Here is a 15067-nt window from a genome sequence, read left to right as displayed (position 1 = left end):
AAATTTTTAATAGTTTTCCAGTCAATTTTCATTTTTCATAGACTATTTCTAAATTAAACAGACATCAAAATAGTCAATCATAAATAATCATGCTTACATAAATGAATATGCTTGTCTGCTGTGCCCCCTTGTTCACATACTTCAGTTGCTTTGATATATTTTAAGTGTGTCAAAACTTGCCTAAACAAAACTTTACTAGGTATAATAATATACTCAGATATTTTCTATTCCATTACATTCATAAAATACCGGTTGTCACATTAAAGCCATTTCAAGACCCATTAAACTATTCTAACAGCAATTGGGAAAAAAAAAAAAAAAACAACATTGATTTCCATATTGCCTATTGTCTTTTCTAACTTTGACAGTGTATAATTTTGTCTGTCTATTATCTCCCTTCTTTTCTTACATATAACACAAGGCCTATTAGACTTGTATGCCAGTAATTTTAAAATGAATTTCCAAAGAATGTTTTAGATAGTTTACATTTACAACAAATGCGGCCATTTTTACAAGGAAGGGGACGAAGAACATGAGAAATTGCTTTGCCCATGTTTCAAAAACGGAAGCTATTGTGGAAAGAAAAGCAACTGTGAAAAAGGAATCCGGGTATTGATCCTTTAGTTTAAGCTCTGTGACAGTGTACTTTGTTAAAAAAAAAAAAAAAAAAAAAAAAAGAATGTAAAATATGTGACATGAGAGGTTCGCTCAGAGTGGTGGACCTTGCAAGCCACTGCAGTCTTCCATCGCTAAGGAAAGGTTGTCTCGGGTGGTTATGGAGTGCTGTACCCTTAAAAGTCTAAAAATGAAGCAGAAGTTAGTGGTTGGTAGGGCATCTTCCTGGTTGTCCCTGAGTTAGGCATGCGGCAGCTCTTGGTGCCTCCTGCTGTTCTTTCTGTGACTATAAAGACAGAAAACGACAACACAACCAGTGTGCAGATGCTGGCCTTTCTTGTATTATCGTAGGCCACGGTTCCGGTTTTCCTTGTCTGTCTCTGCGTTAGCAGTCAGGCTGTGGCTGTATCATAAGGCCTGAGTAAGCGTCTGCAGACACATGGATGCTGAGAGATCGTGAAGTCAAACTTCCAATTTACAAATGCAAAGCGTGAATCCCAGGGACGTTTGGAGAGGTGTTCAAGGTCCAGACCTAATGAAATGGCAGAAGCCAGCCCAGAACTAGTGTCTGGGACTGCATCCTGAGCCTGGATGTCCGGCTTCCCAGCGCTGAGATTAACGTAATGCAGTTCAGCAGCATGGCTATTTCCCATGCCTAGATGTGGGTCATTCTTGCAGCCAACCGAAGAGGCGGGTAAGGAGGCAAAGAAGGATGGAAGGAGAGAAGGTGAGATACAGAAGGGCTCTGGCTCTTCCTCTCTCTGCCAAAAAACAAGAGCACACCCTCCCTTACAGTCATAATCCCTCGCAGTTAATAATCTAGCCGGGAAAGCCTGGAGTCATCTGCTATTAGCCAGCCCCTAATTGTACCTGGCTGTGTGTGACTACAAAAGTCTACCATGCTGTCACTCACCCTCAAGGACCTTGCGCTTCGTCCAGAAGGGTTTGGTAAGAAGCGGGGGCTCATCTGAGTAACAGTGAGCCCTGACAATAGGGACATATTTATTGTCTAGTGTTACTGTCAAAAAGTCCAAAGCACAGATCTCTTACTTGGATCTGGATCGTGGGTTTCGCTGTGGGCTGTCTACAGTAGGTGGGTGCCTCAAAGATGCAGGAGCAGGCACACGGTCACCACTCTTCCTGACAGTTGTTTCCCTCTGATCAGCTGGCAGATGCAGAAGATGGTCCCCCATAAACATGACGGTTAGGCTGGCATTAACGCGTCACAAGATCAACTGTGGTCATGCAAGACTGTCTTGAGAGGATGAGTACAAACTCTTGGTACAGCTGAGAAATCAACTGTTTCTTGTTCTCATTTCATTAGGCACAGTGCGTGTCTAGACCAGTTGACAAGCATTCTGCTGCCTTAGCAATGTTAAAGCTGGCGCTGACAGCCCATTCCTGATCTTACAGCCAGGGCCAAAATACACTGCAGAATCCATAAATACCACCCCCTCCCACCCTCCTGGCCATGACTTAGACGACTTAAGACCATTTTTTTTCAACCTGTGTCATCCAGGTAGCTGGGCTGTCTGCCTTCCAGGTTCAGTGCTGAAGTGCGGCCAAGAACAAAAGGGGAGCCGTGCAAGCAATCCTGATCTAGCCGTTGCCTCCTTTTCCTCCTAGTTAAGAAACAATGCTTCGGTTTACTCCCTCTCTGTCCCAATCATCCCCACAAGCTCTGGGCAGTCAAAGTGCATGTGTGGGAGTCCAGAATAAAGAGGAAGCATTCAGGTATCAGCTGGACCTGAGGGCTGCTCAAGGAGAGAAGAGAACCAGCTCAGGGCAAGATGTGCAGTCGAGAGAATGGGTACGTACAGGGCAGCGAGCAAATAAATGACAGAAGGATGACAGAGCCCAGATAAAACAGAGACAGAAGCGTAGACAGATAGACATGTGTAGACGTACACCTCCTAGCTCTATCCACCGAGAGGGCCTAGAAGCAGCCAGGCTTAGCAAGAAGGAGAACACTTCACACCAAGATCATGGCTTCTAAATATCTATCTCCATAAAAAGAAAGCAAAGCCCTAAGATTTGACTGGCTGACCCTGAATTAGGGCAGGGAAAGTGTCAAATATTTTAACACCATCAGTGGAGAAGTAGCTGAAAGGAGTGGGTTCAATTCCTAATACCACCCTGCACACACACACACACACACACACACACACACGCACACACACAAAGACACACAGAGCCACATAGTGAAAAAAACATACTAGTCATATGCTTGGTACTATCAAAATCTAGCTCAACATGAGTATTAAAATAATTAACGACAATTATTTTATTTCTTCTTATTATTATTACTAATCCACTGAATAAGGAATGACTTATAAAGAAGTTTTAAGATGGGAGATGAGACACTTTGTCCTTTCCTTGGAATGCCAGCTACTAAATAGACAGGGAATGATACAATTAGAAAATTACCCTTTGGTAAACATTGTGGCAAAAAGTCCAGCAAGAAGCATCCCCTGGCGTTAAAACAAATAAGTGGGGACTGGGGGAAACATATCTGTCAATAAAGTACTTGCCACTTCAATGTGAAGACCTAAGTTTGATTTCCAGCATCTACAGAAAAAGCCAAGTGGGGCAGTGGACAGCACTCATTCCAGAGCTGGGAAGGCATAGACAAGACGACCTCAGAGAAGAGCTGTGGCGGTGCACGTCTTTAACCCAGCGCTAAGGAGGCAGAGGCAGGAGGATCTCGGTGAGCTGGAGGCCGGCCTAGTCTACACAGTAATTCCAGGACCACCAAGGCTACACAGAGAAAGCTTGTCTCAGAAAAAGAAAGGAAAGAAAAGAAAGGGGAGAGTAACTGAGAACTAGCCCCAACATGGAGCTCCAGTCACCACACACAGGTACACAAGTTCATGTGCGCAAGTGCGTGCACCCGCAGACATGCACACCACACACACAAACTGTAGACTGGGTAATGGAATATCTACATACTGCTGATCACATTTTTTTAAAGTGACCTCATAAAACGGGCAAACACTGTCTTGATCAAGTGATCAAATTCACTACTGTAAGCACTGGGGCAAATTCACATCAAGGGCTGCTTGGCAAGGGGGCAGTCAGGAATCATGGCATGAATTCTCTGACATACATATATATGTAGGTATATATGTATATATATGTATATATATGTATATATATGACATATATATATATATATATATATATATATATATATATATCTCCCATGTTAAACTATGAGGCAGCATAGGGAAAATCCTGAAATCATCTTTTTTCTCAAGGGTTTCGGGCATAATGCTCCGAGAAAGGTGCAGATGTTGGACCATGAGTCGGCCTGGTTAGTAGCAAGGACACGACAGGCAGAATTTGAAAGGGGTCTAGATGGAAGGCAAACAGGAGCTCTTTGTACCCTTGCATTGTTTTTTTACAGATGTGGGTTGTTTCAAGACAAACTTTTCTTTCTAAATGCTCAGACAAATTGGTAACTGAAGATGTTTCTGGACTGTGAAGATGGCGTAAGGGACAGTCTTGAGTATGTCGGTCCTTCTCAAAGGGCAGTCTGCAGAGAGACAATGAACTGAAATGGCACCAAAATAAAATAAAAAACAAAACAGTGACAAAAGCCAGTGGTGGTGGTGTGGGCCCTTTAATCTTAGCACTCTGGAGGCAGGGCAGGTGTAAGTTTGAGGCCAACTTGGTCTACAGAGTGAGTTCCAGGACAGCCAAGACTACCCATAGAGAGAAACCCCATCTCAAAATACAAACAAATAAACAAACAAACAAAAACAGAGACCAGATGATACCAGTCAAGGGAGTTCGAGCCATTACAAATGTCATCCTCTGTGGCAAGAATGTTGTCTTCAGGCAGTGGTGGTGCACATCTTTGATCCCAGCACTGGGGAGGCAGAGGCAGGAGGATCTCTCAGTTGGAGGCCACCTTGGTCTACAGGGCAAGTTCCAGGATAGCCAGGGCTGGACAGAGAAACCCAGTCTTAAAAAAAAGAAGAAAAAAAAAAGAAAAAAGAAAAGAAAAAAAAAAAAGAAAGAAAAGAAAAGAACAGAACAGAACATTGTGTTTTGTCTTCCAGATCTCTTAATGCCTGAATTTCTCTACAAAAGAAGTAGATTCTTGATCCAATTTTTGGACCAAGCTTGTCAGATGATCAGAAGCAAATAAAATGGTGCTGGTGTAAATAACAATGAAACATGAGTGGGCACAACATAATAAAAGCTTTTAAACAAGAGAGTTCTCTCCAGGGAGAGTTGCAATTTAAAGATCATCATCATACACTCACTAAAGCATTTTGGATGGATCAGGGGGACTAGGTATTCACACGATCCAGGATGGACCAAACACAACCCAGGAACATCAAGGTCATAGTTTAGGCAAGATGGCTTCCCTCTCCTGGCATCTCCACAGTCCTGGGGGTGGAGGGGTTTGAGGGGAAGAAGGACTTGCCACGCTCCCTCCCGTCATCACTGATTTGTCAGCAAATCAACACTGCTGACTGGTGGAAGAAAGATACAAAAAAAGTCACTATTGAAGAAGGATGTTTAAGTGAGTTAGTGAAGGAGAAACATTTTGTACAACGTTAAGGAAAGCCTCCCTCGGGCCTAAAAAGAGACATTTCTATAGCTATCATGTTTAGCCCTCGTGTCTAGAAAATGGAAAACAAACATCTGCACTTGATTTTAGAAGTCCTTACTCATCTGTTTTTTTTTTTTTCTCTCCATAATTCTCTTCTTTGAAAAGAATCTCTGTTGGCATGTCCTCCTCGTGTGATTGCAGATAGTTTTCACAGTTTGCCTTTTCGGGTGATTTTATTTGCTCATTCCACACTGATCTGCTGCTGTGGCCAAGGGTGCACGCTACCAGGGCAAACAGAATGGCACGCTTTGTGTGCTGTGCTTCAGAGAAGCAAGGGGTTCAGGATTCACAGCTTGAGGCTGCAGCTGCACTCTGGGTTAAGTGGCCTTTTATAACATCGGGGTCCACCAGGGAAACAGGCAGCATCTTCCGTGTCAGCCCAGCATTGTCAGCAATAGCTTCAGAAACCCCAGCTTGACCTCCCCATCAATCGATTGTTCTTGCTGTACTGGTTCTTCTGTAATGTCTAGAAGTGACCACAAATACGAAGGCACGTGCCCAAGGTTGGCAGTTTCAGCCAGCACTCTTTGTCCTGGGTCTCTAGAAACTGTGTTGTCAGGTCAGCTACCTCTAATCATGTGGTCAACACATGGACAGAGCCCTTGAGAGAGCTGAATGGTTCTCAGAGGTCAGCAAGACCCTGAAAACAAGGTCATCTTGCTGCAAATTTAATGTCAGTACTAGGAGAGGCCTCAGGATGGGGTGACATCTGAGACACCATTTTGATTCCAAAGGAAACCCCGTAATGCTTGCTGGTATAGGATCTCCATCACCTAGCCTCTGCCAACATCCACAGCTACATCTCCTACGTCCCACTGATGTACAGTGTGCACTTCCTCCAGTGCCAAATTGCTCACACCCTATGCTATTCTTAGCTCGGAGCTATTCTGTTGTTGCTCATATAATCCTTTCTGTCTTGCTGACTAAAGGCCCGGCATTCATCATGGAGTAGACGCTCAGGCCAGGCTATTAAGCTGAGATGGTAACACCGCAGGTCCCCTTCCTTCACAAGGATTATACAGTTCTCCACTGTTCATTTCTGCCAGTTCCTTCAGGCAGATCTTGACCTGCTTCCCAGAGCGAAAGACCTGACATGTCTCAGCAGTGGTCCAAGCCTATCCCGGAGATCAGAATTTGAGTGCAAAGAAAAGATCTTTTGCATCAGATTAACCAACAAGACAAGTGCAGCTTATACAAATCTCACCCGCAAGAGGAGGAATTGCCTCACTCAAACTAAAATCCACCCAGGGCGTGATGTCACCTGTGCTAACAAAGCGCCCATCATCGTGGTTCTTAGCTACAAGTCTCTGTTGAATTCATTTCTACAGATGAGCCATTGTTATGGCGTCTTTATAATTTATCATTCAAAACTAGAACATTTTTGCAGGTCAGGGGACTGGTATTAATAATTACACTACTGTAACAGGTGTGGACAGAATGAATGCCTAGAAAATGGATGTGGATGGCCACATTGTCCATTAGGCTTTTGGATTATCTCACACAAATTCCTTCAGCCCATGCTTGCTTGCTGGGCATTTGTTACTTCTGCTTCTCTTGAGGCTCTTAATATCCAATACTTCTTTCTTCTAGATTAACCATGATGTGGGATAGACAATGACTGTTTAGAAGTATCTATGGACTGACCTGTGATCAGATTTTTTCCAAATGAAAATTAGAAATAACTGAAAATAGAATAGAATTTTGCCAAGAAATTAAAATTAGAACGTACAGGTGAGCCTTTACCATAGAGGAGATAGGGTTCCCTGAGAATAAAATTCTTCCCCAATGCTATGTACAGCTAATGAAAAGCTCATGGTACTGACGATACCCAAATTACATCCATGGAGCATGAAATCCTAAGTTTTGCTGAATTGGGCAGAGGATAAGGTCATGGGACTTTACTGAACTTAGTACCTTGTAAAGGCAAAATGAGGAGAAGGGGTCAAAGGTTATTTTGTTTAGAAAATTAGCAACAAAATAAATAACACTGTGTCATACATAGTTTGGTACAGTGATAAGACAGATGCTCAGACCGTCTGTGGTGGTCCACAAGGGGAAATCTTCGTGACCATCAGTGATACCTATTGCTTCTTTGGATGGTGCGAAAACTAAGACTCAGTCAGGCCACGAAGCTAAGTGCCATCCTCTTCACTGTTGCCCATCAGGAAAACTCTGAGCATTAGGAAAACATGATATTATCTGTTGATGGTTGCTTCAGTGGTTCTAGGAAAACTTGAACCCTCATTTCAGAGCATGCACACGCTCCCGTTTTAGACAATATGTTGGTCAATCTAATGAAATTTTGCCAAGCTAAAAACCTTCTCTTCTTGTTTGGTGACTCCCACAAGGCTTGTGTAAGCAACTGTGGAGCTATTCTTACAAGTGATGGAGGGTGAGGAAGGGGGACAAAATACAAGTTCTGAGCAAAGTAGTGCCACCTAGCTGGTCTTTTCCTGGCCCCCACCTACTGCCACTGACATATGGGCTGTCAGAGACCAACATCTGATTTAGAACTCTCCAGAAGAAACTGAGGAGTGCAATCTCCCAGGAAATTGAGGGTATAAATTTACGACAGACAGGAGAGTTTCGTTTCAAATACCTTTATAGTATTAGCAGTTGCTGAAAGTCTCACCTTTGTAAGGTCATTTTATTTTTCCAAACTCCCTTAATAGTTCAATAGTTCTCATTGTCACAGAATTATGGGGGGCAACCCCTTGGCATCTATCATCACTCATACTTGGATCACTGAAAGGTTAAATTCATTTCCCAGAGATACACTGTGCATCAAGGAGTGTGGTTTATGCCTATAACCTCATCCTGAAGCCATTTCTGGGAAGATGGGGGAGGCTGAAGACTTCTCTTGGCTGAGGCCCACATTGTCATTCTCCACAAGGTTGCTATAGGACATCAGCACCACGCTGCCTATGTTCCACTTTTTTTTTCCTCAAGCAAGATGACAGTTCCAGCATTAAATTTATATATATATTAAATTTTTAATATATATATTTAAGTTTTAAAATTTTTAATATATAAAATTTTAAATGTAGTTATATTAATTACTTTAAATTATAAACATAATATATAAATTATATATATATATATACATACATACATACATAAACAAAAACAAGGTGGGAAGAAGACAAGAGGTAGACGTTGGATCTTCCAGAAACAAAAAAGATTCTGGCATCAGGGAAGAAGACATTAGTCAGAATTTTAAGTCTTTATTTACCTAATGAAAACTTGTAAATGGACAAATACCTTGGAGAGAAGACCTCACATCCAGTCAGCCATGTTGTTGGAATACAGCTGAGTACAGTGACTAAAGCTGAGTTCTGCAAAGGAGGCAGAAGTAAGCAGCTGTGTGAACAATTCTGGTGGCAGAGAAGGGCAGGAGTTTCTGTAGAGCAGTGGTTGCCAGGATGATTGGCAATGGTACTCTTGAATTCTGTCTCTTTATGAGAGTCAGTGCATTGAGAGCAAAAGAAAGTAAGCCAGCCACGATGAAGGACACTTACAGAATGACCAACTGTCACATAGCGCTCAGCGAAATGCATGAACCCAAGGTGAGAAGGGGGTACTAGAGGGGGAGTCGGGGATCTAAGAATAATACATGAAGAGCTTCCAAAACCTTCCTGACTGGGTCCCGAGTACTTGGGATCACAAGCCTGTGCCCATGCCCAGCCAAAAGTCTATCTTCTTTATGGTTCTCTCAAACTAAAAATGACTTCAAGACCAAGAGTGTTACTGAAGAGGAAAAGGGACATTTCATAATCAGAGAAATCTTACCTCATCTGGGAAACATAGCAAGCACACTCGTGCATGCAGCTAATCACAGAGCTTCTAAAGACACCAACTGGTAAAGTCATATTGCGATTTTTCGGAGGGGCTGCAGGAGGGTGGTGGTGGTTCGAGACAGGGTTTCTCTGTGTAGCCCTGGCTGTCCTGGAACTCACCCTGTAGACCAGGCTGGCCTTGAACTCAGAGCTCTGCCTGGATCTGTGCACCACCGCCACCTGGCTCATCTTGCCATTTTATTATGCTGTGAGAGAGAGACAGCAGCAGGAGGTGAAGTGTTGGTGTCAGGGCACAGGAAGTGCTGTGTGTGGTGGAAGGGGGAGACACGTCACTTCCCCTTCCAGAGAAAAGCTCGGTTCTTTGCTTACGAGCTTTACAAACAAGACATATTTGTGTTTTACCTACTCTCTGATATGGTTTCTACAACAACCTAGACATCACAGAGAAATGCCACATGACAAAATATGAAATATATATATATATACATATGTACATGTGTGTATATGCATGTGTAGGTTTATATGCATATATATAATATTACTATCACATATAGTAATACAGATGAATGATGGATAGATAGATAGATAGATAGATAGATAGATAATTACACTAGTGATGTGAACCTATCCTGTGCTGAGTGTCATAAACACTCTGTCATCAACATTTCAAATATACTTGGACAGGTAACTCAGAAAATCATAAAAAGCAATTTGGACCAAAACAGGGCACACCTGAAGCTTCAGATCATTAACTGCAGATCCGAAGTCACTAGGCAAAGAGCACATTTTAAAATGAGCAGGACTGGGCTGGAGCCAACTGGCTCAGCAGTTAAGAGCACTTGCTGAGGACCTGGATCTACTCCTGGAGCCTACATCTGTGACTGCCATCCCATGGGATCTGATGCCCTCTTCTGATCTCGTTGGGTGCCAGGCATGCGCTTGGTTCACATACATAGATGCAGGCAAAACATCAAACATATAAAATAATAATAGTAATAGTAATAATAAGAGTAATAAATAGTAATAAAAAAGAAGGGGTAGGATTTGGAGAGAACTTGGAAGAGATTCCAGGACTCAGTGTGTTGAGAGCAAAGGTTGGAAGGCAATGATCTTGGCTTCCCAGGAAGCAAAGAGCAAAGCATGCTGGGTGGAGGGGAGCTTCATATACAAACCCTGGCCTCCAGATGAGCAGAACAGAGCAAGTCCCGAGGTTATTGTTGGCCAAGTCCTTCACCATTCAAAACATAGTGTACGTGCTGAACGCGAGCTTTGCAAACAGTGATGGGGGACTGTGGGCCAGATGCACCCTACAGGAGGTGGGAGGAGAGCGCAAGCCCATTTTACTCCACGCAGGGAAGCTGCGCTTTCTATGCCCAGCAGAGCACAATGCTATAAACTGCAGAGCTCTCGGGGCTGTGTGTTTGATTTCCTTGGCAGGGGAGGGCAGAGGAGCTTCGCTTCTCTCTGGAATGAAGAGGGTGTTTTTCTTCAGTGCCGAAGCAGGCAGGGATGGGGTGTCAGGTTGGGGAATAGAGACTGGTATTCTCAGGAGCTGAAGGTGCCAGCAGACTCCAAAGGCACCCTTCTCTGTGCCCAGTGCCCCCCCTTGGCATTCTCATGCAAACTCTTCCTCTCTACTCAACACTGACTTTCTGGGATCTTGGGGTTTTCCTTCTAATTCATGTTGATACGGTATCTTGTTACTATAATATTAGAGGCTCCCCACAGTCAAGGGCTGCTTCTTTCCTTTCAGGCGCCCCTCAAGTTCAGGACACCGCAGTGCGCTGAGCAGGGCATGTTAGTGCCTGCTGAAGGAATCTGGAGGGAGCCAGCCCCGGCACCCACGTGTAACTGCATGACATGGGTGGAGATAGCCAATTGTTTGACAAGAACTCTACAAGAGGAGCCCCTGATAAACTGGCCCGTGCTGTGCTGTTCTATGTCTGCAATTCTGAGCATGCAGCTGATTTCCCCTATCTCATGACAGGGTGCAAGAGAGGAGGCCCAGCCTTGAGCCGGTCCCGGCACAGCACGAAAAGCACGTAGGATTAGCAGAGAGCGTTGCGGGGTAAAGCAAATATCACAGGCGGACCCTGGAAGGGGATGAGCTGAGCAAGAATGACCCTGCTTAGCCATGTGCTTCTCAAAAGAACATTGCTACTGCATCCTTTGACCAGGAAAGCTGGAAGTAGTTAATGAGTGTCTGCGTATTCAGAGCACAGAACTGGGGTTGGCAGGGCACACTGCTGAATGCTTAAAGCTCAGTTTTGAAGAGCAGGATTGGCCTTCCAAGCCTGGCAATGAGCCCAACAAAGGCTTCAACAAACACACACACATACACACACACACACACACACACACACACACACACACATGTTTTAAAATGCATAGATTACCAAGAATGAAAATTGCACTCTTAGGTCCCCCTAAAACATGGAAACAAAGAGGAAACAAAACACCTAAACAAGGCAAAAACAAAAATCTAAACAAAAAGAATTGTCATTGTAATTCCTCAGGGTGAGGTGAGTGGGGATGGGGCTGGAAGAATAAGCATTATATCATACATGATTGAGAGCAATGCTCCTGAGACCTTAATGTGCACGTGAGTCATCTGCAGGTTCTGTAGGTCTGTAGAGAAAAGGGGATGGAGAGCCTGTTTTTCAAGAATCCCAAAACTCAGCAGCTGATGCTGGGGTCAGTTTCTGGGCTTCTTGTAGGACCCTGGCATACAGAGCTGGCAAGGCTTTGAAAAGCCTGACAGAAATGAGAGTTGGAAACTGAAGCCCCCAAATTCAGCTGTGAGCTGCAATGAACTGTCTCTGAAGTTCCTTAAGAGTCTGCCCAACCAGGCCAAGCAAAGCCAAGAAAGAGTTCCCAGTTTGGGCAAAAGTCATGGTGAAGAAATAAAATCTTTCGTGAAAAGTAAGAATGCATCAGCTCTGTCCTGCACCAACTTGTGGTTCGGTTTTCTGCTCTAGGAACCCTTTATTTGGCAATTAGAGTATTTATATACAGACATCCATACCTGGCTTTTCAGCTAATATACTCATGGAGTCCTTGGTAGAAATAGTGGCAGCATTGAAAGGATATTGTTGACAATACACACCACAAGCCAAGCAACTTTTCTCACAGACTGTGCATATGCGCGCGCACACACACACACACACACACACACACACAGATATACACATATGCGTAGCTATACACACATATGTATACATATACACATACACATAAACACACAAATGCACACAATACACTTATACACACATACACTTGTACATAGAGAACACATGTACACATATACACAAACATACACAATCTCAACTAGAGAAACTCACACATAATCTAAAGAACAGTTCACTAATGACAAGAGTGAGCAGACAGAATCTTCAGGGTCACACTTGAAACAGTGAAGTGGCAATCTGAAGGAGCACAGAAACAAATATATTAAACACATATATTAAATACATGGGTAAATAAATCAGTTATTAAAGCTGAATTCCCTCCCTTCCCATCCCCCCCAAAAAACCCAAAACAAAAACGGCATAATCACAAAAAAAGGACTGTGAAACTAGGAGAAAAGAAGACTTGTATTTAATTTCCTCCACATAAAGTTGTCGTTCATGTTACAATGCAATGAGCTGTCTAACTACAGATCAGTGAAATCAGAGAGAGACTGTGAGGATGGCACTGTGAATCGCTCTGTAACTGTAACATATATGCATAGATTATCCTTTATCCAGCCAGAGAGATAAAGAGATGGAAAAAAAATCAAATCATATTAAGAGAAATGGAAGGTAGAGAAGAAAGGCCAACACTTAATTGGAATTTGAGATTAGGGAGCGTGAGTGAGAATACATATTTAAAGACATAAAGACATTGTTCCCAGAAGGACAGAATAAAAAACTAAATGGTGATAAGATACCCTTGTGGAGCTACGAGACACACACACACACCACACAGTTATACACACAGACACATACACACAAAGACACACAGATAGACACACACACACACACACACACACACACACAGTATTTAAAAATTTTCAGCAGCCAAAGGAAAAAATGAGAGAAGAAGCAAAAGCACAAGGCACGAGGCACGTCAGCAGAGAGGAAGCAGTGAGGGGACAAAAGATAAATTACACAAAAATGACAATTACTAAAAGCTTCCCTCCCTCAGCAAAGCGCCGAGAGACAATGGAATGTTTCTAAGCACCGAGGGGGAAATGATTTTAATCTAGACTTCATCCGGCGTAAACTAATAAAGAAAGGTAGAGAGGGTGTTGCAAGGGTACACCGTAACCCTGCACATTGTGAGAGCGAGGGCAGACTCAGAGGTGTGAGGAGATAGACTTCTCAAGGGACAGACAGCACAGTGGATTTACCTAAAGCTTTTTGTGACATGAGAGACCTCAGAAATGCAGATCCCAGGAAACGCCCCCTGGGAAAACAGACAGCCTTGTGGAAATGTGATGGACGGAAAAGTGTGAGCTAACAGTTCAGCACAGAAGAGACACAGCCGGGCTGTGTGTCCAGACTCTCTCTCTCTCTCCACACAGGCCTCTAGGTAGGGCAATCTCTCTTCTCAGCTGTGGGAGGAACCCGTGCGGAATGAGCATTTTATGATCCACTATCCAACAAGGCAGAGCAAGGATTTTTTTTTTTTTTAACAGCTAGCTACTACACAGAAAGGCAGGAGAAGATTAGAATAATGCGTCTTGATTTCACAGCTGGTTGGGGTTGGGGAGAGTTCTAGTGTCTACTGTCCACCTTGGGGAAAAGGAGATTTGAGTTTCTGTTGCTGTCTTGGGAGAGAAGGGAAACAGGAGATAGCCAGAAAGAGACCGTGTCTGAGGTCCCTGTAGGGTTCTTCAGTTCAGAGTACTCTGAATGCAAAGCAGCATCTTTTGGGAGCATCTTTTTCTGCAGCACAATGAAATAAAAATAGATCCAGGCCGAGAGCAAGAGAATATGCCACTGTTTACTAACCTACAACCAAAGGGATGCACGGAGTGGAGGAAATTCAGTCCAAAGAAGAATCAGATGCAGGGCCGGGTGCCGTGGTGCACGCCTGAAATCCCAACACTCTGGGGGGCAGATGCAGGCAGACTTCTGAGTGAGTCCGAGGCCAGCCTGGTTTACAAAGTGAGTTCAGGACAGGGCTACACAGAGAAACCCTGTCTGGAAAACCAAAACAAACAAATAAAAAAGGAATTAGCTAGAGGATGAAGAGGTCTGAATCAATAACAATATGCAAATAAGTGGAAAAGCTTCTGGAGGGATGGCCCTGCAGTTAAAAGCATTTGCTCTACACACAGGGGATCGGGGTACAGTTCCCAGCACCCATGTCACACAGCTCACAGACACCTGTAACTCCAGTTTTAGAAAATCCAACACCCCCTTCTGGCTTCCACAGTCACCTGCACACACACACACACACACACACACACACACACACACACACACACACGCACACACACACTCAACCTTTTTAAAAGGTAAGTTGGGTACAAAGCAAAAGTGAGTGCAGTTGGTGGCATTTCTGCTGAAGGAAATACTTGAAATGCACACACTTCATCCTCTGAGGGGCAGGGCTCTGTGCTGGCTATGAGAGGGTGGCAGCCTGGTTATGGCAGAGGACTCCTTTGGCGAGACACAGACACTGTGCCCCTCTACCACCGCGTCCTCCGTTGGACCTTCCACTCACTGGCACAGCGCACTTGACCTTCTCCCCTGCTAGAATCGAAATTCCTTGATTGCTAAAATCAAGGCAAGGACTCTTTCTGCTGTGTCCCACAGCCTGGCACATAACTGCTTCTCTTGCGAGAAAGAGCACATTAAGCTATACCAGGTTTCAAAGGCATAGAGGAGACCACCTTGTCTTCTAAGGGAGCTAGCGCTACGGAAACATCTATGAATGTCCAGCAGGCCTACACTCCAGTCACACGTATCGCCTTACGCAGAGTGTGGAGAAATGCAGAGCATATGCTCATGAGCAAAAAAAAAAAAAAAAAAAAAAAAAAAAA

The sequence above is a fragment of the Psammomys obesus genome, unplaced genomic scaffold (assembly GCF_907164565.1).
Source record: "Psammomys obesus unplaced genomic scaffold, mPsaObe1.curated_primary_1811, whole genome shotgun sequence".
Classification (NCBI taxonomy): Eukaryota; Metazoa; Chordata; class Mammalia; order Rodentia; family Muridae; genus Psammomys; species Psammomys obesus.
This window is presented reverse-complemented; position numbering follows the sequence as displayed.